This window comes from Pinus tabuliformis, chromosome 7, assembly GCF_031772625.1.
Source record: "Pinus tabuliformis cultivar Carrire ecotype Pingquan chromosome 7, CPIR1, whole genome shotgun sequence".
NCBI classification, from domain to species: Eukaryota; Viridiplantae; Streptophyta; class Pinopsida; order Pinales; family Pinaceae; genus Pinus; species Pinus tabuliformis.
The window spans coordinates 1,739,922,343-1,739,948,306 of NC_142293.1; the positions used below are offsets into that span (position 1 = coordinate 1,739,922,343).

The 25,964-nt window shown below is 36.6% G+C and overlaps 1 long non-coding RNA gene across 1 annotated transcript; it reads left to right on the forward strand.

Moving 5' to 3' along the window:
* Positions 1 to 275: 275 nt before the first annotated feature.
* On the forward strand, positions 276 to 1,589 carry LOC149255288 (uncharacterized). The gene is made up of 2 exons (XR_016266349.1): positions 276 to 516; positions 993 to 1,589. It is a non-coding gene; the product is annotated as an uncharacterized LOC149255288 (long non-coding RNA).
* The last annotated feature ends 24,375 nt before the right edge of the window (positions 1,590 to 25,964 follow it).

A 25,964-nucleotide genomic window follows, 5' to 3' on the forward strand; every position in this document is an offset into this window, starting at 1 on the left:
GGATTTATGGCTTGCCCACCAGCAATTGAATTGTAAGATAAATTAGGCATACCTAGTTGGCCAAAACCTAACGTGCAATGGTACTATTAAATAAAGTGTGCATATATATGGTGGTTGCAGAAAACCTAACTCGGGAATAGAATAGTGGGTGATCATGATTCTTGCATCCCTTCAGTACGAGCCAACTAAAAGCAATGGCCCCCACATAGGCATCTAACGCGATTTTTTCCCGGATATTCCCCAGGGATCGCTTGATGCCTCTGTCAGTTCTGTGTAGCGTCGTCTAGCTTTGGAGTTCTAGGGTTGACCTTCGATGACGTTCATGCCTTTAAAAACCCTAGGGCCTGAAATTGTAGCTGCAGATGCAGGAGAAGCTCAGGATGAAGGAATCCGAATTTGAAATCTTTCTCTAACGACACTGTGAAGACATTTTATAAGATGAATACTTCGTCCATAATCCTCCGATCTCTGGTATGCTAGCTGGTTCAGATGAATTTGACTCTGACTCTGGTTAAGGTATGTAGTTTGGGGTTCAGAGTTTTAGGTTGCTTAGAGTTTGTAGAGTTTGTGGTATTGATAAATGGTATTTATGTGAAATATAGTCTATTTAAATCTGGAAAAATTTCTGTAAATTTGTGTGACATATAGTATTTCAATTTCTTAAAATACTACCTTTGTTTTTTTTATATTTCTCGATTTTAATATTGAATTTATGCCAATGTTTTCTCAAAAAAACCAAGGCTATTATGTATTTGTATAGATCTTGACTCTGGTCAAGTTATTTAATTTAGAGTTCAGTTTCAAATTGATCAGATAAATAGTATTCCTGTGAAATATAGTTTATTTAATTTATCTGTGTAACCAGTAATATCCCAATTTCTTAAAACACCACTACTTCTCTTCATGATATTTAGTGATCCTAACATTGAATTTATGCCAATGTTTTCTATTAAAAAGAAAAAGTAAAACCAAGCTGTTATGCATTTGTATAGACTTTGCAGTGCTAAATGGGATCAGAAATTGACGTTCAACACAGGAATTTGGAGATGCTTTCTTCTAATTTTCTGCACTTCAATGGGAATGAGTGGAATAGGGAAAAACCAAGACGAAAGTCAAGAATTTTGGATTGGTCTGTTTTCAACTCGTCTGCATATCAGAGGTAACAAGCACCACCAACAACAGCTTTGTAATTGAATGTTTAGCAATAGAATCCCTTTGTTGATGGTGTTGTATGAGAATACGGTCGCAATTACAGAAGATAATTTTTTATCCCGTGTGGTTGCTGGTTAATAATTTTAACCATTGTACAAAAACTCAAAGATGATCAGACAAATATTCAGTATGCAACTCAAATTTATGAAGCCTTCAGAAGAGAACAAATGTTATAGATTGCGAAGATCTATTTCGAATGCTGGGTTTTAGGTATTTTGGCTTAAGAATATCAGCCATCAATAGCTTCCATTGAATCGTTCATGTCATTGCCATCCATAGGTATGTTTTGTTCACATACCTCACAGATGCTCTTGCTCTTGTTACTGTAATAAATGGGTATGATAACCAGAGCAATAATTGGGTATGATTTCAACTTATGCTGCATTTCTTCCATTAAATTTGGCTAACTTTTTCTTCACAATTGTTTTTCTTACTTGTAAGAATTATTTTGCAGGTAAGCGAATCTATCTTCATTAAAATATACCATTTTCTTTTACAAATATACTATTTTTTTTTTTATTTGCATTAATTATTAATTATCTTGTGAAAGTATATCTTGGATCCAGTGATCTTATTAAAGAATAATTCAAAATTTGACAATGATGGCTCAAAAAACTTAATGCTTATTCTAAGAAAACCTTATACATTGTAACGACCAATGTCTGAGTTGTTTCATTAATCTGATTTCTTAGTGCAAATTCCTATCAATCATAAAATAACATTTCAAATGTAAGTTCTGTGGGTAGTAGTACAATTGGCAAAAAGCATGAAAATTTTATACATTGTAATTACCAATGTCTGAGTTGTTTCATTAATCTAAGTTCATTATCTAATCAGCCTCACTGTTACTGCAAATTACTATCAATCATAAAATAAGGTTTTAGATAAGTGCATCTTTGTACTCTCATCAAGATCATTAAATCTTTGTTCCAAGTGAATTTTATTTTTCTTCTTTCTTTTTCCAGGTTTGGGATGAAGGCTTTAGAAACAATTTGCTTTTAAAAATAGAAATTTGGGAAGCATATATAGGCACAGCAGGTTTCCATTGTTGTTTTACTTTATGTAATGGTTTGTATTCATTGTGGGAAAGTTTTTTCTAGTGCACTTTAATTTAATTATAGATGAATTTTTGTTATTTAAAATACATTTTTCAATGCATAAATATATTCAGCACTCTAAGAAATCTTTCAAGCAGTCCAATTCTACACGTTAAACAACTTAAACTCAAATTTTTAAAAATCTCTATCAAATTTTAATTAAAATTAACCAAAAACAAATACATATTTCATTTTTTAATTAATATTTTTGTTCAAAAAAATTTGAAATATAACATCCATCAATATGTAATATTTTAAAAAATTATTTTATTAAATCTCTACAGTAAATATTTTCCATATATTTTTTTCTTTTAATGCTTCTTTCTAATTTCTAATCTTGTTATTATCACATAACACAACTCTCATAAATCCTGATAATATGTCCTCAATAAAATATTTAAAATTCATAAAAAATTCCAATTATGAAAATTAAAATAACTCATGAATTATACTGACACCATAAAATCTTTAAAATCCAGATAATTTTCATATCGTCAACGCTGATAAATAAAATAAGTCATGAATCCTGCTGACTCCATAAAACATTGCAAATCCTTATAATTTTCAAATGGTAAATCCTTATAGGAATAAGGAATTATTCTTACAATTTTTAAATTATGATAGCATAAATAAGTCGTTAATCCTGACTCCATAAAAAAATGTGTATCCTAGGAACTAGAATAAATCGCACACAAACACTATTAATATATTTATATAACACGTTAAGGTTAAGATATATTTAATATCTTAGCAAGTTAATCTAGTTGGTTGACACCCAGGACTTAACTTCCTTCTTTATCTTTTGTAATGTGGAGTTTTAATTGCGTCATGATCATTTCGAAATTTGTTAGATTGAGTCATAACCATCAATATTGAGCTATATTTCCAATTGTCTTTCTAGAGGAATTTAGTTCATTCAAATTACATTATTGATTTTGTGTTTATAATAACTGAAATATAGGTTATTTTATTAACTTACTTTTATTTATTAAGATATATGGTTTATTATTGTGCTCACAGTTGTCCAGAAAATTTTAGATATTGAACGTAATCAGAGTTAATTTTAAAACATGACTTCTATCTATATTTATCATCATTTACTTATTCCATTTAATAATATAAATATCCACAAACACTTTAATAAATCTATCTATATTTCTAAGTGTATATGTGATTGTTACTATATTTGAGATACAAAGTATATGTGATTATTATTATATTGCTATAGATAACTAATTAAGATACAAAGTATTTGTGATCATTACTATATCACTATAGATCACTAACATACAAAAGAGAGAGTAACAAATCTCACTATGAGAGTGTCCACCTCTCTTGTTCTTTCCAAATCAGTTATTGATTTTTTGTTCATAGATATCACTAATATGAGAGTAGCCAGAGGGAATCAAACTAGTGTTTCAATGTTTGAGGCATCCAAAGATAAATAATGTTGATGATCTATTTTTAATTTCTAAAATCCACTGACAAAGATCAATACATCGTAGATGCATGTTGCATGAGAACCTGCCAAAATGAAATTACTTTGGTAGTGCCCTAACTATGCAAAATCTAGCCCAGGAAAGTAAGTAGAGTAAAAGAAACCATAGCCTTGAAACCAATTGCAAAAAATGATAATTACAAGGATAATTAAGCCTTTCTCTTTATGTTTGAGTTGCATGGTATAGTAAATGGAAATATGTATCAGAAACTAGAATGTGCTAGAAAGATGAACCCCCTATAAATTAGGAAACAGAGTAACATGATACACCCACATTTCATAAATCTATATAAAGAAAGTATTTAATTTTGAGCATCTATCAAGGACCAAGGCCCAAGAAAGTCATACATATATATATATATATATATATATATATATATATATATATATATATATATATATATATATATTATATATATATATATATATATATAATAATTTCATATATATATATATATATCATGAAAATAATTTCTTATATTGAGATCTTCATCATCAATATCTCCCTATAAGTATAAAATAAGATAGAAAAATATTAATATGTATAATCTAGATTTTGTTTGAGTGATGAGTACATTTTTGCTAGGGTCATGATAAATGAGTTCAACAATCAATGCCACTGACATCAAGGTACATAGAGGGCTTGATCCTCTTGATTAAATGCTAGTTCCATAGCCTTGTATACAACAGAATCCAAAAGAAATGTCGCAATCTCCTAATCTTGAAATCCTAAAAACTATTAATCATGTTTTAAGGAGGATCTAAAATTACACTTTCTCCATCTAAGGTCCAATGAGGTTGTTGTTAGGTAATTCAATTGTCGATTGAATTACTTTATTAAATTGTCAAAGAGTGCTTGTGTATTTGTAAAGTGTATGTGCATAATATATGCTAGGATTTTTTTTTTAACCAAAAGATCAAATTTAAATACAAATTGTAAATCTAATTTATTTAATACTAATTCTTATTAAGTGTTCACACATGTTATTTCGATAAGACTTTTTGAATTGAGATAAAATTGAAAACAACCTATGACAGAATGTAAGTAATCAAAGCAAACTACATGAACAGAAGGAATTGAAGAGCTATTCTATTAAGCAGAATTAAAACTTACGCTAATGAACTAAATTAAAAGCTATTCTAATGAACACTATTGAAGTCTATGCTATCCAACTTGAAATAAATCTATTTTACTTGGCTTGAAATGAAACTATTCAAGTGTTTGGAAATCAATTCTAATTTAAAAACGCTTAAGGAAATCTATCTATGAAGTTGAAAACTAGCTGAAAACATAGTGATCAATCTTTACATAATGAAATCTAACTATGAACAGTGATCAAATTGAAAAGAAGTAACCTAGATTGACATTATTTACAGATTAGAAACTTTCATGAGAATTAATCCAATCATTACATTAAACCTAAGACTAAGCAAGGAATTTAATAAATGCAATAAATTATTTTGGTGTTTTTATTTTTAATATTGAGTGCCCAACTTGTTGGAAACAAAACGATATTGAGTAAAATGGACTCGAAAATAGAGCATCATCCAAAGTAAAGAGCATCTAACTAATTGAAAACAAGATTGAAGGAAATATGAAAGGAAGGATGAAATCAAACAAAACTATACTATCTCACAACTTGTAAGGGGGCCCTCCTGTAGAGCGTGAGGAAATAAGAACTTCAAATCTACGAACTAGATCATCAGTTCATGCCCAATTATGTAGGAACAAAGTAATTATATTCACTTAGAATAAAGTCTTCTCCGGAGAGTAACGACAATTACAGATTAAAACCTGATTGTCTTTTCTTTAGATCAATCCCATTTATATTATTTTAACCATCCTTGATCGTCTTTCTTTAGATCGAACCCATTTATAATATTTTAACCATTAGTTTCTTAAGAAAATAATGTCAAGAGGTAAGTTTCTCAATTGACACTTAGGTTTCCTAATAAAAAAACAAAGGGTATATTCCTCACGATTTGCTATGGGAAGAGTATATCATGAAGGTTCTAAATCAATACATATCAACACATCATCATATTTAGATCTCAAATCTCACTCACTTGGTTCCATGCTCTTTTAATGATGAGACTTGTTTCATTGAAGTCATGCAGAAGAACAAATTGGTTTACTTTTTCTTTCACGAGTTACATTCTCAAATTTTATGATTTTCTAAGTAAGCATGAAAGGTCGATATCCTTGTTCTTGACATTTGGTAGTTTTCCATGTATCTTTTTCATTTTAAAACTGTTGGGAACCTATTCAACCTTGGACTTGGTTCCATAAGTTCTAATTAGCTACCAAAAATGCACATTTCAGTAGCCATAGCAATATTTCAATCAATTTAACAAAGAAATGATAGATTGTGAGTTATGAATGAATGATACCTTATATTATAGTTGAGGATGACTTGGTTGGCCTTATAACTTGTAAATGTAGCAAAAACACATATGGAGTTGGTGAAAGGAGAGGAAAAAAGCGTGTCTAAATGGAGACAATTCAGGGATCCAACATTCCCCCAAGCTGAAGATGTTGCATATCTTCATGCACAAAATTTCAAAACTAGAGAGATGTTATGTTACTAAACTACCTTTAATGCTTGGATCAACACATCCAACTTTTTTAATGTCGCTTCGCTTTGAATATTTAGTGACCATCGGGGCTTCCTCATTAAAATATTTCCTTGTAACCCTTTAACTTTATACCTAAGACCCTTGTTGTTTTCCTTAAGTTTTTTGTTCTTATTCTACCAGTAACACATCCTTAGAAACATGGTCTCATTTTGAGCTTTCAAAAATTCATTTTCACTTTTAATGTGTCTATTCAACAACTCTAGTTCATACACTTCTTATTTTAAGGCATCAACAATGTCTTGGTCTTTGTGAGAAGTACTAGGATCAGTCATAGGAACATCACTATGTGAAGGATCTTCATAAACCTTAGTTTCTAGAGGAGAATTTACCCTTGTCTATACCCTTTGCTCTAAAGTTTCCAAGTAATCATAGATCTATTGTTGAGCAAGATTGATCCTAGGGGTATTTCTTATTGGACTTTGATAAGATGGAGGTTTTGTTATTACTTAAATCTAAACATTGTTACTTTATCAAGATCAATGGTCTCTCGAGGTCCTTGACTCTTTTTCTCATATGAATGCTTAAAATTCCTTTTGCTTCTCCTTATTTTTTGTTCAAGCTCTACTTATTTTGACATGCCTTTTCTTTTATTGCCTTGTTTCTATGATTTTTATTCTATTATCTCTGTTTGTTCTACAAATTCACTGAATTGATTTATTCTAAAATTTTCTCTCTTTTTATTCTTCTTAGTCTCATTAAAAAATTGACTGAGGGGAGCATCCTCTTGTATCTCATTGTGATGAGTCTCTATTTCCATTGGTTCATCCAATGTAAAACCCTTGGCTTCAATTGTTGATGTTTTAGTGTCAGGGTTTTGGGGAACCCTACCTCGACATCTTTTTATCTTTGGCCACTCCTCTTTGTTGGACAGTTGTCATTCCCTAGATGGGTGGGGGTAGAAAATATCTTGGCATTGATGAAAACAATCATGCAGGGAGATGTGTTGGAAAATTTAGCATTGTCAAATTGCTAGTGACAGCAAGAGTATTGGCATTAATGTTAACCATACTAGCATGGATGTTGCTTACAACAAATTTGCTAGCATGATGTCCACTAGTTTAACTATGATGGTAATTGGGCTAGCATTGACGTGATAGTGTATCAAGCTTAGGGGGAGTTCCATGGTTGTTGCAGTCTCTTGTAGAGAATCCTCATAGTAGTAGGATTATTCGAAAAGCAATAAAAGGATCTTTATGATGGTTGGGAGTCCCAAATTTTGGAGGATATTCTGCCTTAAGAGATAAACTTAGATACTCTTGGAGAGAACATAGTTGGTTAGTGTTTAGAAAGAGATTTCAAATGGTATGTGGAAGTCTACAAATGGCCTCGTGGATGAGGAGTTATAGTCAGTTGAAGTTGACAGATAGAAAATCTCATTCGCTCATGACATGGGTAGATTTTGATCTAAGGTTAAGACCTAGATGAGTTAGGCCATGTAGCAGAGTTATAAGGAGAGAAACGCTCTCACCCCCTAACCTGTGTGGGACCAGTTCCTAGTCGGGCATGTGGATTAGTCAAAAGTGAGGCCTAGTCTGAGGCAAGGACCGTGTAGTAGAGTTGGCAAGAGAACATCCCGACCCGCCCTAACTTCTTCCTTGTGTGGGACCATCTCTAAGTTGTAAGTTAGGCTTGGTGAGAGGTTGGGGTTGCGTATCAGAAATGACATCATGTGATTGCCTCACGATAATTTGCTAGTAGCAATGTGGCAAATGACGTTAGCATGACGTGGTAGGAAGATTCAACATTTTTGGGTGGCCTAATGGGACAAATCCAGGTGACACGTGTCACCATACATAAGGTGCCACATGGCCCAGATCCAAGGGGTTGTTTTGTGAAGTGTTTCCCATGTATTTGATCTTCGGTTTTGAATGAATAGAAATACCAAAACAATGAAAAAGGACCCAAGTTGGGGCTTCAGGAAAATCAAGCCTCTAAGATAGTCAGTTCTATGGTCAAATCGGGGGTCAAGGCAAATGCAAGCACATAAGTAGGCTGAGCGGGCCGACTCATGACCTCCTGACCAACATTGATTGCCGATGCACCATAGTTGTTTCCTGTATTAATGATGACTATAGAGAATAGAAGCACATGGTAGTGAGGACCATGGTTTCACATATGCTCCAATTTATTCAATGGAAATTGTCATAGGTAGGAGATAGAGACAAATAGGACCAAGATTTGGAGAAGTAGCAATTGACTCCAAAACAACCATGCTTGAGCATTCCTACACACTACAAGGAATCAATTGAAAATATGGCTGGTGCAGAAAAGCTTATTGATGAGATGATAGCTCATTGGCATTGTTTGTTATAGTTAGCATATATGCCAACTAGGCTATTCATCATAACTTGGGTATGAAGGCTTGGATGAGTCGACAAATTTGAAGAGAAGATCTCTATATTTGGTAGGAATGCCATATTCTTCCGTAACCATGGCCATATTTGAAATAAGCAAGGTTGGAGTAGCTAAGTGAATGTGCACAGTAAGGTTGGTGTCATTGGAGTAATGGTGACTGCAGATATCGATGAGTCAAGGCAGTAAGGACAACGATTACATAGGATGATTTAAAGGAGTCTGTCATGAGCTAAGACAAGCCATCCCTAATCTTGCTTGCATGCTACAAGAAATTGCATGAAGATCAAAGGCTTAGGCACAAGATATTTTTTCTTAAAAAGAACAAGAGTCTTGTTGGAGTGTGCAAGTTAACACATGATTTATGTCTCAACATGGGGACACTCAAGTGCTCATCCTCATGTTTAATGCAACAACAATGGGTGAGAGAATGGAGCCCATTCTCAGTGGTTAATGATTCTATAGTTCCTATGTATTAGACATAACAATAGGAAGGGGTTCTAAGTGTATGAGTACACTCAGGAAATTTCAATGATGAAATGTTGGCTGACAAAGACAAAATTGATCATTTCGTTTTAGTGAAAAAAACACAATATTGGAGTTAAATAATGGGGGGGAACCAACATTGTTGCTAGATAAATGTGTGGAGAGATCTATGCGGGAGTGCATTGGTGAGGAGAGGCCATGTGTGCCTGTGATGCAGAGAGAGAGGTAGAGAGCCCCTATGTAGAGCAAAAAGGACCAGAGTGTGCCAGGGATGTTGTGTGAGGCCAAAAGAGCCTGTGGAATAGAAGAGTGGCAAGAGAAGAATAATGATGTTGCAGAGTGGATAGAGAGATATGTGAAGGATAAGATTAGTGAATATTGTTGAGAAAAATAGTGGGATGTTGTAGATCAAGAAGAGAACATAGAATGTTGTGTGGGCCAAGGGAAGAGGAGAACCTAGCTGAAAATAGGGAGAGAGGCTACCAATTATAGTGAGGAGTAAGTTTTCTTTTGAGTGTAGGTTGGAGCCTGCATATAGGAAGATGGTGCTTCCATATCTAGTCGGTGTTTGAGAAGGCTTGGGGGTTTGTGCCTCCTGTAAGTTGGTGCTTTCATAAATCAAAGCAGATGCAAGTTGGTGCTTGCAACAAATCCATGAAGTTAGTGCTTCAGATGGTGCTTCTATTAGGCTGATTAGGTGTCTACAAATGGAGGGATTTAGTGCTTCATTTTAGTGGGTTCTAGCAAATAATCAAGGGAGTTGGTGATTCCTGAGAGTGATGGCTCACAAACAGATTGATGTAATAGAGTAAGTGCTCTTATTTTTACACCAATAACAAAAAACAAGATTTGGTGGTTTTTCTCCCAAAAGGGTTTCCACGTTAAACCTTTGTGTCATATGCATGATGCTCATGATGTGTGTGCTTGTGTCGATACATATGGGTGTTGTTATGGTTTGTTAATGGTTTATCTCATATAATGGATGCCAAGTTTGAATGAGTAAATATAAATTGGCATAAAAGTTTAAATTAACCTTAATACTAATTCATCCCCCCCCCCAAGTATTAACATTATTTCCAACAATTGGTATCATAGGAACTTTAGCTGCTCGAAGGTAGATCAAAGGGAAGCAATGGCTAATCAAGGTTGGATAATTACCGAAGGAGTTCCATTTTAAAATGGATCATAGTATGTACTATGAAGGGTTAGAATGGAATCCTATTTAATGGCTTTGGATGTTGATGTATGGTGCTATTTATTGAATGGAGAAAAGAGTGAGTAGAATGAAAAAGCCAAGGAAATCATCATGAAGGGGATGTCTAAACCAGATGTTGAGGAAGCAAGGCACTATGAGACAACAAGGGAAATGGTAAATAGATTGAAATGTCTATGTGGAGAATATTGCAAAGTGGCTCAAGATAAGGCCGAAGAACCTTGTTGTTGAAGTAGTGAACTAGAACATATAGTTGCTAGTGATAAGAAGAAAAGGAAGAAAAAGGATAACGCATCTAAAAGGAAATATTCTCATAAGATTGAAGATATTTCTTCCCGTGAGAAAACTGTTGATCTTCACTCCAAGGATGGTGAAGAATATGACCTGGATGATAGGCCATGTAACTTAGAAGGTAAGTTATTTCTTTGTGATGAATGCAAATAAATAGGTCACTCGTTATCTAGATGTTCATGTGAATCACTTGAGGATAGAGATAGCAATTCATTTAGTAGTAGTAATGAAGATAGACCTAATTTAGTAACAATAAAAAATGAGGGATCTTCTAAAGAAGAAGAGATTATATCTCATAAAGAGAATAGGGGTATCATTGGAAGTGATGAAGATGGAATACACCTTAGACCTATGGAAGATTCCATGGACATGTATATGGATTTAGATCTATATGGTGGTTCATCCAATGTAGGTGTTAACCACGTACATAAATTATCTACATACGAATTCTAATAACAAAAAATAAATGATAGTGAGAGCATAACACATAAAACAAATATACACAGAGATTTTCCCCTGGATCCCAAAATCAGGACTACCAGATTGATTTTTCATTATGTTGCTTTCAATGTTACAATACATATATATACATGCCGAAGCGTCCAATACCATGGATCGAAAATCATCATGCCCAAAACCATGTGCGAAAACCATGCACAAAACCATAGGTAGGTTTGCCCACCTAATATAGGGTCCAAAAAAATTCTCCCCAAGGCGCTGCCCCAAACCCCGTAAAGGGGGGCTAACCACCCCCCACTGTGCATTGGCACAATGAAGGGGGGGCTTTGCCCCCCTTCTATTCCCTCGGTTCAGCTAGGGGTTATAGTCGTGGAAAGAATATAAGACAACCCAACATTCTCCCACTCGTTGTTTTCTTTTCACAAGGGGCCACAAGAGAGCTTAGTCATTTATCTAGCCCTGCGATGCCCATTGTTTCTCTACACCAAGAGAACTTCTCAGAGCTCACATATTTTGTCAATGCATCTGCAATATTCTTCAAAGTGTCCACCTTTACCAACGACAACATTTTTCCTTCTATCATATCCCTCACAAAGTGATACTGAACATCAACGTGCTCTGTCTTTTAATGGTAAGTAGGGTTCTTTGCCAAGAAAATTGCACTTTATTTGTCACAGTCTATCCTTATAACTCCATGTACTAACCCCATACTTGAACACAATCTCTTCAACCAAACTTCTTCCTTGCTTGCATGAGTGGCTGCCATGTATTCTTCCTGTGTAGTTAATAGTGCCACTAGAGATTGTTTCTTACTCATCCAAATAACTTCACCTCCAAATAGGTTAAACACATACCCACTTGTAGATCTTCTCTGATCCAGATCTCCAACCTAGTTTGCATCAACAAAGCCATGAATATCCAAAACTCTGTCCAATCCTGGTCTTCCTTGGTAGCACGAACCATAATCAATCATGCCATGCAAATACCTAAAAACCCGCTTCATTGTTATCCAATGCACCTACCCTGGTTTTGACATAAACCTGCTTAATACTCTCACTACAAGTGTAATGTCTAGTCTAGTACAGACCATCACATACATTAGACTACCGACTGCACTTGCATATGGAACATGGGATATGTCCTCTTCCTCTTCTTATATCTTGGGACACTGTTCAACAGATAACTTTACACCTACAGGAATAGGAACCTTCACTGGTTTACTATACTGCATTTTACACCTCTGTAGTATTGTCTCGACATACTTCCTATGGTTTAATTAGAGCTTCCTCTTTGCTCAATCTCTTTTAATTTCCATGCCCAAAATATAGTTTGTAGCACCAAGATCTTTCATGTTGAATTTGGAGGACAAGTGGGTCTTCAAATCCTAGATAATTTCTTTGTCATTTCCAACCAACAAAATATCATCCACATACAAGACCAGATAAATGACACGGTCACCAATTAATTTAAAATACAGATAGTGATCTACTTTGCTTCTGGTGAAGCCAAGTCCCCATATAAATGTATCAAATTTCTGATACCACAAACTTCGTGACTAGTTCTTTCGTACCCTTCACCGCAAAGCCTTCAGGTTGCTTCATGTAGATTTCCTCTTCCAAATCCCCATGAAGAAATGTTGCCTTCACATCCATCTGCTCTACCTCAAAATCAAAAGCAACGGTGATCCGAATAGAAAATGGCATCAACCCATGGTATTCATCCACCTTCATCCACCCATGGAATTTTCCCATCGTATTGTAAGTGGCATCCAACCATGGTATTTATCCACCCATGGTATTGTAAGTGACATCCACCCATGGTATTTTCCCATGGTATTGTGACATCCACGCATGGTATTCATTCACCCATGGAATTGACCTGTGGTATTGTAACTGAAAAATACTATAAATAACAAGTCACATTTTGAAAAATGAAAAATTGTCCACCATAATGTAGCTTTTACAGTTATTCTCCATTTTAATAAAAAGTTTCTTTGTGGTTTCATTTATTAGGAATTCTTCTCTTTTTCTTCTGGAAATTCAATTTTTCAGATGTTGGGGGCCTCCCCCCCACCAAGATCCATTTCAATCTTTTAGATCTTGGGGGCCTCCCCCAAGATCCGGATCAGTTGGTCACAAGCATTACAGGGTATCTCTATCCTCAGATCTTCATTTTTCATGGTTATGGGTCATCCACAAACCCACACTTCATCAAAGTCCATTTGATAGGCTACACACTGTTAGTATCACAGTTGGTCACAAGAATTACAGGGTATCTCTATCCTCGGATCTTTGTTCATCATGGTTACAGGTCATCCAAAAACAGATAGTTCATCGAAGTCCATTTGCTAGGCTGCACACTGTCAGTATCACAGTTGGTTACAAGCATTACAGGGTATCTCTATCCTCCAGGGAAAATTTTAAGAACCCCCCCAAATTTATAAATATAATAAATGGGCGAATCTCCATGGTATATAGGAAAAATGGAAGGCGATTTTATCAATAATATAATATGTATATATAATTTTTTGGCGGGTCTCTCACCAAGCATGGCGAATATTTTACTCAATTATAAAATCTTGTAAGATCTTGGTGAGTCTTTCACTAAATAATAAAACTTTGTAAAGTCCTAGTGAATCTTAGCATAGGCTACATGCTGGTTTAATTCCCCCATTTAAATAGGCTACATTCCAGGTGAATACCATGAGTCAATACCATGTGCCATTTTGGTGAATACCATGGGTCAATACCATGTGCCATTTTTATTTTTATTAATTCTAATATTAGGGTTAATAATGGTTTTTTGCATGGTATTAATAACAATCTAGTCCATGGTATTTGTCCCATAGTATTTTGGCCATAGGTTTCACCTAAATATAACCCATTTTTTGAGTGTTTGTAAATATAAGGTGACTTATGGAGTAAATATAAAAAAATGTTTTATTTGTTTACCATACCTCTCGTTTATTTATATTTTTATTAATTTACCATACCTCTTTTACAAATATGGTATTTGGCCCATAGGATTCACTTAAATAGAACCTCTTTCTTGAGCCTTCATAAATAGAACGAGGGTTATGGACTAAATATAAAAAGAGGTTTTATTTATTTACGATACATCTAGTTTATTTATATTTTTATTTATTTACCATACCTTTTGAGTAAGTATAAAAAGACGTTTTATTTTTTTACCATACCTCCACTCTACTTATATTTTTATTTGTTTACACCCTTACATGTATATAAGGTGACTTATGGAGTAAATACAAAAAATGTTTTATTTATTTACCATACCTCTCATTTATTTATATTTTTATTAATTTACCATACCTCTTTTATAAATATGGTATTTGGCCCATAGGATTCACTTAAATAAAACCTATTCTTGAAAATGGGCGAATGGAAGGTTGTAAGTCCTAATTTGAAGGGCTAAATTTACCTTTTTTACCCTCTCCCTTAAAATAAGGTGGGCTATTTGAGGTGATTTGTGAAAATGTACTATGATACAAAATATTCGCCCACTAAAAATTTAAAGCCCCTTAATTTCGCCAAAGGGCGAACATTCGCCCCTAAAATTATCCTTGCTATCCTCAAATCTTCATTCATCATGGTTATGGGTTAACCACATAAAACCCTTCTCTTCAGTGGCTCTTCATATTCAACAAAGGCTTCTTAGAAGGGAACTTCATGCAATGGGGACCATTACTTCTTAAGGAGGGAGGAATGATCTAAATATAAAATGGCATCAACCCATGGTATTCATCCACCCATGGAATTTTCCCATGGTATTGTAAGTGACATCCACCCATGGTATTCATTCACCCATGGAATTGACTCGTGGTATTGTAATTGAAAAATACTATAAGTAACAAGTCACATTTTGTAAAATGACAGATTGTCCACCACAATGTAGCTTTTACAGTTATTCTCCATTTAATAAAAAGTGTCCTTGTGGTTTTGTTTATTGGGCATTCTTCTCTTTTTATTCTGGCAACTCAATTTTTCAGATCTTGGGGGCCTCCCCCCAAGATTCATTTCAATATTTTAGATCTTGGGGGCCTCCCCCCAAGATCCGGATCAAGCAGCAACAGATAAAAGTGATCTAATAGAAGCTACCTTGGCAACAAGAGAAAAAATATCACCAAAATCAATTCCTAGCACCTGGGAATAACCTTTTACTACCAACCGAACTTTGTACTTCTCCACCTTTCCTTCTGCATTTGTCTTCTTCTTGAACACCCATTTGCTACCAATGGGTTTCCTTCCAACCAACAACTCCACCAAATCCCAAGCCTCGTTTTTGTGCAAAGATGCCATTTCATCAACGATGGCCTCTTTCCAGAGTTTGCCATCCTATGAATCTACTGCTTCCTTCACAGTTCTGGGATCACCATCAGTAATAGATAAATAAAAAATTGAACAGAAAGAAGATGGACTTTACCTTTCTAGCCGCCTTCTTTCTTGAACTGATCTTCTCACAACCGGAGTTTGTGGATGTTCATCCTCTGATTCCTCTTCTTCTATAGAGTCTGATTCTTACTCCTTTAGCTCAAACTCTATCTTCTTAGGTTCCTTTGGTTGGACTTCATGTTTAATAACATATTTCACCTCTCTGAACACCACATCTCAGTTGTACAAAACCTTCCTTGTTACTGGGTTCCAAAGTTTATAACCCTTTAAATCATCCTTATACCTAATAAAGATGCACTTTTCAAATTTACTATGCAACTTTGTTCTTTTCTCCTTTGGAACATGTACATATGCATCACATCCAAATACCCTCAGATGTGAAAGAGAGGATTTCTTACTAGTCCATACCTCTTGTGGAGTCTTATCCTCCAACTCTGATGAAGGTGATCTGTTGACCACGTAACACGTTGTCTCCACTGCCTCTAGCCGAAATTCCTGTCCTAACCCGACAGCGATGAACATGCTTCTTGCCATTTCCATCAACATCTTGTTCATTCTTTCTGCAACTCCATTTTGCTTAGGTGTGTATGGAGTAGTCTTTTTCCGTGCTATACCACACTTCTTATAGAATTCTTCAAATTCCTTCTTGAAAAACTCTCCATCGTTATTTGTCCTCAACACCTTTATCTTCTTCTTTGTCTCGTTCTCCACCAGAGCCTTAAATTATTTAAACCTATCAAAGACTTCAGATTTCTTCTTGTATTCCTTGAGAAGTCATCTATAAATGATACATAGTACATAGAATTACCTAGTGATGGAACCTTCACAGGTCCAAAGAAATCATTGTGCACAAGCTCTAATATTTGTTTCGTCCTCTTACCACCAGAGGGGAAACTCACTCGATTCTGCTTCCCATATACATAATTTTCATAGAAATCAAAATCGAGGGAGCTATTAGTCATACCTTCTACCATACCTCTACCATGAAGTATTCGAAGACTCTTCTCTCCAATATGTCCAAGCCATTGATGCCAAATCATGGTATTTTCTTCGGAGACCACTAGATTTTCTGCTCCACTTTCAGGAACCACAGAACTGTTGCACCCATCAACAACAGTGCTACCTTATAGCTTGTATAGAGTTCCAATCCGAACTTCTCGCATCAATACCAGTTCTCCTTGAACAATCTTGCAGGTATCTTTCTCGAACACTGTTTTTACACTTGCATCATCTAGCTTGTTTATAGAAATCAGATTCTGGCTAATGTAGGAATATACAAAACACCCAGAAGTGTTCTAATCCTTCCACCTTGTAACTTCAACTTGACTTTTCTGTGACCAATGATTCTAGCATTCTTGTCATCCCCCAATAATACATCACCACCATCATATTTCTCATACTCATAGAACCACTCTCTATGGGGAGTGAAGTGAAAGGATTCACTTGAGTCAATAAACCATGCCTCATGATCTACATGTGTACTTGAAGAAGCCAAGTACACATCCCCACCTTCATCTGAGGTGGTTTTCTCCTCTATAGAAGGAGCATCATCAGATCCCTTTCCTTTCTTAGGAGCTTTAGATTTACAGTCCCTTTTGTAGTGCCCTTCCTTTCCACATTTCCAGCACACCTTTACAGGTTTTACTAGAGATTTAGATCTCCCTCTAGATTTAGATCTCCCACTCGATGACTTATTTTTGTTTCTATTCTCGGACCGTCATCATACAGACAGGGCATCACCATTCTAGCTCTCCATATTTTTCCGTCTCATCTCCTCCATCAGCAAGGATGAGACTATGTCATCAAACTGCAAGGTAGTTGCATTGCTACCTATTGCAATAACTAGACTATCCCATGAACCTGGTAGATAACACAACAAACTGATGCACTTATCTTCATCTGAAATTTTAATATCAATAGATAGTAACTGACTTACCACAATATTAAATGCATTTAGATGCTCTATCACCGAGTCTCCATCTTTCATCCTCAGGTTATACAGCTTTTTCCATAGGAATAGTTTATTCACAAGATACTTAGATTGGTACAAAGTCCCTAACTTGTCCCACGAAGAATTCCCCGTAGCTTCTCCTGATGCATTCAACAATACTGAATCTGAGACACACAATCATATTGTGCTCTTTACCTTCTGATCCAACTTCTTCCATTCTTCATCGGACACTCTCATTGGTTTAGTACCTAGATCTACCATGATCCACTGATCTTTATCCACCAACAGATCCTCCATCTTGAGTTTCCACAACTCAAAACTCTAACCATTAAATTTCTTGATCTCTATCTTTCCACTGCTCGCCATCTTCTTTCACCACTAGAATTGATCCCGCAGATCTCCCATTGAACAGGGTCTACAACAGGCCCAAGCAAAACCCCTCAACAACAAAGGCATCCCCTTGAAGCCAAAACAACTTTGATACCAATTGTAGGTGTTAACCCCATACAAAAATTACCTGCATACAAATTCTAATAACAAAAAATAAACAACAACAAGAGCATAACACATAAAACACATATACACAGAGATTTTCCCCTGGATCCCAAAACTGGGACTACCAGATTGATTTTTGATTATGTTCCTTCCAATGTTACAATACATATATATACATGCCGAAGCATCCAATACCATGGATTTAAAACCATCGCGCCCAAAACCATGTGCGAAAAACATGCACAAAATGATAGGTAGGTCTGTCCACCTAATATAGGGTCCAAAAAAATTTCCCCAAGGCACTGCCCTAGACCCCATAGTGGGGGGATAATCGCCCCCCTCAAATCCCCCACCACGCATCGACGCAACGAAGGGGGGGTTGCACCCCCTCGATTCAGCTAGGGGGCTAGTTGTGGAAAGAATATAACACAACCCAACATCCAAAACCTCTCATAGTGAAGAAAAGGATCTAAATGAAAGGATCTATTTGAGGAAGAGGTTGATCTCTACTCTAAAAGAGATCAAGTAGCTATCATAAGCAAATCTCAGGTAAAAGGATTGGTTGAATGAGTATGAGAAGTTGAGAAAAATGATAGTTGACCTAAATGATCAGCAAGAAGAGGCTATCCGATTGAATGAGAGGCCAATCATTCAGCTAGATGAAAGAGAAGACATTGTGAGAGACTACAAGATGAAGTAGTCTCATTGAGACATGATCTAAAAGAGAAAAATAAATAATTGTATCAACATCAGAAGCTTGGAGAGAGAAAGAAAGTCTTGGATGAGATGCTTATTAAGCAAAGATCCCTGCTCATTAAGGATGGTTTGGGTTTTAAAGAAGAACCAAGACCCAAGAAGGAAAATTTTGAAAGGTCAACTTCCTAGGTAAATGCAGTTTGAGTATCCAACAACAAAAAAGTGAAAGAAGATTTTGGGAATCATTGGCAAGGGAAGAAAAGGCTTCAACATAATAGTAAGCAACAACAACAAGGAGAGAAACAAAATAAGGCCAATAAATAGCAAGAAGAAATGCAAGGAAGTAATGCAAAATTCCATGGGATGTACATGAAGAACCAACAGAGGTCCTTTCCACCACAAGGACAAAGCCAACAAGGTAAAGGTTTTTTCACTACTGAAAAGCCCTTTTATGGATATTTTTTTTCTTGCAATATGTTTGGACATGAAGCCATGGACTGTAGATGGCGTGTAAGAAAACAAGATGTGTTGGGTAGAAACAACCCAAGAATGCAAAAGGTGGCCTAGAAAAGGTATGTTGGTATTAGTAGAGGTTTTGGCAAGATTGCTGGAAGATATGGAAATTCCACTGCCCCATTTGTAAGCGAAATCGAATGCTACAACTATGGAAACTTTGGGCATGAAGCAGCAAGCTGCAGATATGGGAAGAAAAAGCATGCTTCTCAGCATATGCAGGAAAATGTAGCAACTTAGGATTTGAATATAAGAAGAAACAATTGAGTAGAGGAATACAAGTTTGTCTTCAGTGCTCAGTATCAAAATGGAAAGATGAAAAGAGGAGGAATAAATACGAAGAAACCCAAGAAGAATGATCCTCTTACTCTTGTCGTAGACCCCTTTCTAAGGAAGAAAGGTAGCAAGGATACTTGGGTTAAGAAATAGGACTTGAAGGAGAAGTTTCCTCTAGCCATGTGCAGTCAAGGGAAAGCCCAAATTAATGCTCTAGTCAAGACTCGCCCATTGAAGGTTTGGAATAAGAAGGAAGATGATCTTCTCAGGGTGAGTAGATCCTCTGTTTCTCTTTAGTAAAGGAAGATAATTGCCTCAAGGTAGGCCAAATAAGTTATATGCAGGAAGGTAGAAATAATAAACAGAAAGGTGCATCTGATTTTTGAAGGTATGGTCAAGTCCCCATGATGATTACAGTAATCTATTTGTCTATTTCAAATGTATCGGCAGTGAAAGAGAGAGGAGATTGTAGCCAACATGGTTGCAGGGGGATTACACAATAATATTCTATGTTGTGAGAAGAATATGAGCTACACAAGAAGTGTGGAATGAAGACGCCCACAGTTAAGTTAGGCTCACAAGATTAGTCCCCACGCAAAATAAATGAAGCAGAAGTAGAAGATCAAAGAACATTGGCTCAGGGGGAGATACTTTGATATAAGTGATAGGCAAAAAAAATCATCCTGATAAAGAATTATTGCCAAGTAAATAAAAGGTTTTCATCTTGGGTTGAATACCCTTATTTCATTTATGTTGTGAATCTGATTTTGCCTAGTAGTCTTGTGTTCATAAAGCACAATGGATATAAGATTTCAATGTCCCTTAATCTTTAATTGGTATCGATATGTCAATAGGTAGTATGGGTTCATATGGGGTAACCATTTTGTGTAATTGGACATTTATTTTTGAGAAAGAACTATAAGAGGTTGTTTGGTATAGCTTCCAACTTGTATCAATTTCTTAGTGAAATTGGTATTATTGAAGCAACAGACCATATTGTAGAAGTATGATCTCAATGGGAGAAGTGTTTGAGATGCTCAAAGGAAGCGAGCACATTCCTAGCAGTAGCAACAACAGTAAAGAGAAAGCTCAATGCATCACTAATGGGTGGCATTTGCATTCAACAACAATACCTTGATCAATTTTAATTGGTATCGATTTCTTTTTAAATTCGTACAAAATATACAATGGCAGAGAGAGTATTCGATCGACAACCATAAGGTGTCAAAAACTGGAGGCATTCAAAGAAGAGGCAATATATGTTCGAGGGGAGCATATCACATATGTCTAGTTTATAAGAGCAACAATAGCTATCAGTTTGTTGTAGCGGCTACAACCACCCTCCAAAATTTTGTCTTCGCTTCGTTTTGGAGCCTCCCTCCTAAAATTTACTAAGTTTTTCTTGCACTACTCAAGTACTTGTGTTTTCATTTGAATTTATCTTTCACTTTATAGCTTGTGTCACTTACTTGTTTTGTTGTCTAACCACAAGATGACCCCCCATGACTTGGTTGCAGCTTGTTCTTGCACTACCTTATAAAACTACATAGTCGTAGAGGGCAGCCAACCTTGCTCTCAAGAATTGCGTAGTGTAGCCCAACAGTGAGCCTTTCTCTCAAGAATTGCACAGATCATCCCAGCAGTGAGCTTCATCTCCAAAACTATGCAGACCTAGCTAACAGCTTGTCTTCAAATGGGAAACTACATGGAGCATGAGAACCATCCATAGCCACTCAGCCCAAGAATTGCACAGAAGTATTCCCTCAGTTGCTGCCCAATGCATGTGCCGGTAGGTTGCCCGATTCCCTCCAAAAATGAACAATTTCTCCATGCATGCATGGAAGCCTTTCCTAAAAAAGAAAAAAACCAAAAATGAAAAAAGAACCCCTAAAAATAGGGATCTATTTTTAGGATTGGGAGTTATTCTTGAGTTAATTTTAGAAAGTGTCACCACTTGTTTCTTTTTCCTAGATTTTTGGCATGTGCATCATAAACCCTAAATTGATCAAATCTATTTAATGGACGTCACCAGAGCTCATTTTCACATTTGATCTTAGATATTTGCAATTCCCGAGGCATCTAGGAACCTTTGGCATGATGGGCACAACTTTTTCGGGTAAGTTTTGCTTTTCAAGTCTTTTGTTGCTTTTCTGTCACTTTTGTTTCCTTGGCTTGTGTGAGTGTTGTTTTGCATGTTTTATTGAGAAAATGTTGGATTTTTAGTTTTTTTTAACTTGTAGAAGTGATGTTTCAAGTTTTTCATTTCCTTTCTTAAGAATTGCATGCATAACCCAATTTTTGCACTAACGGTCATCATTGCAGCAACTCTCCCCATAAGCTTCATTATTCATCTGTTTGACTAATTTTGCACTTTCTTTGATTTCATGTATGACCATTCACTTAGATATACACCATCCTTTTCTCATGTATTCAGATCTACTCATTTTCAAGTTTCCCTTGGGTAGATCTAGGCTTCCTTGGCCCAGATCTAGCTTTCCTCGGCATGCACTGTGCATTTCTGGAACTCAAGGCTCTGCCTTGGCTCTAGGAATTACACAGAGGTTGCTAGTGACTCACTCAAGCTACGCTCTCTGTAGTTCCAAGAGACAGTTCCAAGTCTTTCCCACTGAGATTACATAATGCACAGTCAGAGCCAGCATCAAGCTAGACTTAACTACGCATTGTACAGTTCCATTCCACAAAAATCCACACTCAATTGTGCTCTGTGTATTTCCAGTCATCAGTAACCTTCATTCGCAGCTAGGACTGTGCAATGCGCAGATCCAATTGATAGTCCCTGACCTTTGAGAGTCACAACTACGTAATATTACTCAGCGGTTGCCTAGTTTGTTGCATGATCAATCCTTGAAGTGCTTTGTATTTTTAAGCTCACATTTTCTTGTCGTGAGTGTTTTCTCTGTCTCCAGGTACATTAGTTGTTGAGTAACTTCTCCATGGTACAGGTAGCATGGTTTCCAAGAGAGCTAAACCAAATGATACTATAGAGGGTAGCACTGGAGATGTAGTTGAATAGGTGCCAATGAACTTGCCCATCTATGTAGACACACAGTTGTTCGTAGAGAAGGACATGAAGCTTACATGGAAATAAATAAAGGGCATATTTGCAGGTAGCTTCAAGGAAGATATGGAAGATCGACAAGTCTATGTCAACAACCACAAGTCAAGATTGTATAGGGTTTCATGCAGGTAGACCCACTTCCTGTGCACAGATATCATTCATTGGATTGTCTCACATACCAATCCCAAGACAATGACACTGAACACTACCAGTGGAACACAACTTGCCACCTTTAGGATAGAAAACTACCATCATATGTACTACTTGTCACAGCCGGTGAATTACATGGATGCACTGTTCTACACTCCCAACAACAATGTGAACATTAGAGGCATCATGAAGTGTTGGGTAAAAGAGCCATCAAAATTCAGAGTGACAACCAACTAGGTATACGAGACAAATTCACATAGGAAGGCTTACCAAATCTTCATCATCTTTGCATGTTGGTTGTATGGTCAAGAGAGCACATAGACCTTTTCGGAGAGTTGGGTGGTTATGTTGGATCAGTTGGAAAATGAAGGAAGGCCATTCAACTAGTCTAACATGTTGACTCTTTAGTTGAAAGTGCATGTGTCTAATGCCTGAAGTCCTCTTAAGGATCGGAATAAAGATTATTTATGTCCACGTAGCTACTTGATTCAATTTGTACCCAACAACAGTTCCCTAGCATGGGTTGGACATGGACACCATCAGGGGATGTTGTGAACATAAATTGCAAGTTTCTCTTTGAGTGAAGATACCAAGGAGTCATGGCGAGGTTGTATAACCATTTCATCGCCCTTCCAAATAGAATGATATTCGAACATGATCCACCTTGCATGTCCTAAGAAGCAATGCCAGCATTTATTAACATTGCAAATTGGTATGCCTCATTCGGTGGCACCTTCATTAGGATGTTTGGTGCAAGGAAGCCTCCACATGAGCTATTGAGGTTTTCCATGAACAAACTGGTCATGCAAGAATTTGAGCATCACATCTCCATAGGGTTATCAACATAACTGCATAGGAGGAAGAAGGCACCATGGCCAACTCTTCCTTTGTAGCTTGGGTTGTATGATATCCATACCTTGAAGGATGCAGATGTGGAGGTCAAGGAATTGAAGAAGTTTGGGTTTGACATCAAGAGTTTCAATCTGCATGATCCCCACTGCATATGCAAGAACCACTTTGTGAAGGTATATTACCCATGGATCCATGGGGCATTTAATATCTAGAGGAAGATCCTTGGAGGGATTTCTACAACTCCTCTAGGCTCAATGAACCAGTTAGCATAACTGTAGAATGGAAAGCAGCACTACATGCAACAGCAGTGACCAGCCTAAGATAAAGGCAAGAGGAAGATTTCCAAGAGCGTAGAAATGGATCAAACCTACAAGTTCAGAGAAGATCCTCTTGTTAAGAAAGTATATTTGGAGATATAGGAGAAGAGGTGACAACACAAAATGAGAGTGGAAAAAAGGAATAAAGAGAAGAAAAGGTTCGAAGATGCAGAGAGGAAGTTGTAGGAAATAGAAAAGAACCTGAAAGCAGAGCAAGAGCTCAGGAGGAGATAAATGGAGGAAAAGTAGAAGCAAGAAGAAGAGGAAAGGCAAGGCGCACTGATAGAGAAAACTATGCCTATACAGGTTGAGGCAAAAGAGAAGACAAAAGATGAAGAAGAGGGTGAGAATGTGTAGGTTTGGGAATTTTCTCAGTAGGTTGAGTAGATGGTTGAGGTAGTGGACATGGAGACGGACCAGGAGCCATAGGACTAAGACACTGATCTCATACCAAGAGAATCTAAGGTCACACCACAGTCTCCGCCACCTGCAGAATCACAACCAATACTAAGCAGGAAAGGAGAGGTTGCTCTCCTTGATGATGATCGAGAGATGGATATGTATAATATGTCTTAACAAGTCATGGCACATGATTGTAGAGGCACAAAGAAAGAAGCTCCCAGATGATCACACATCACTTGCGCACATAAAGGAAGGGGTGATTGTGTCAGTTGTTAGAAGGCATCCAGATGCCACGACCGAGGCTTCTAAGTATTATGTAGAAGCCAACAATTTGATGGTCATGTTCTTGATACTAGAGAATGATCGGATGGCGAAGGATTTGCAAGAGGTTAGGCTGAGAACAAAGCAGTTCATGGGATCCACTATGGTAGAAATTAAGAAAGCAATACTTGCAGAGATATCAAATTTGGAGACCACCATGCGGACGATGTATCGCAGATTTGTCACCGTGCACAAAGTTGTTGTCCATCTATATGGTTTTCAGTAGCAGAGCATGAAGACAACCCAAACTCTCAAAGACATCCACACTTCTATTGCACATGTATAGGAATGGACAATGAGGTAAAGGGAGACCCAATTTACTTGCACAAGATGATGAAGCTACAGGAAGATCTAGACAAAGCATGGATTCAGATGTTGATTTGGAATTATGAGCAGCTCCCTTCCATCATCACCCGCATTGAGGCTTCCTATGCATAGTTGTATAGGAGTCAGGATTTCATAGTGAGGACACACAAGATCCCTTCAATCAGAACCCACACTCAAGTCACGAGGAAGAACCAAGTCATGCTTGAGGTCGAGAGGTACATAGAGCAGTTGATGCGTAAAACCACCAGTGATGACTTGCAGTTGAGTGTAGAGAACATGCAGAAGTACATTAGTGGTCTAGCCACACTTAGGAAAGTGTTGCACATGCTTCAGAACGAGATGGATAGAGGTTTCATAACCATATACTTGGAATCCATGAAGGTGAGAGTCTGCTTCGATAAAAACAACACCAAATAGTACGAGGACACGATAGCATAGTACCAAGCTTGGTATTAGTTCGTACCAAAGAAAACCACAAGGAGGTTACTGAGTTGGTCTTTCCCCAAGACCCCAAGTGATGATGTTTTTCTTGTTAGGCTGAATCAAGCTTATTTAGTCCCACATTGGTATATGTGGAAATTTTATTATTGTAAATATGTTGTAAGTGAAATTCCTAGTGTCACTTGTGGAATGTGAACAATCACTATGTAATGTGAAGAGTCATGAGGGTATTCCAAGATTCAAAGGGGAATGTCAAGGGTCACCCCACCCTTTTCTATATATAGAACCGTATAACTCATAGTACGGGCTTTTGGGAGCCAAGCTTTTGGCTAGGAATTTCTTAGAGAAGGCTTGGAGAGTATTGTGACGAGCCTTGGCTTCTCCATTGTGTAGAGAGATTACATCTATTTGGAGGAGAAAATGGTGTTGACTGTAATGTTCCACTATTGGGGCTAGTGGCTATCAATGGTGTATCTATGGATGGAAATTT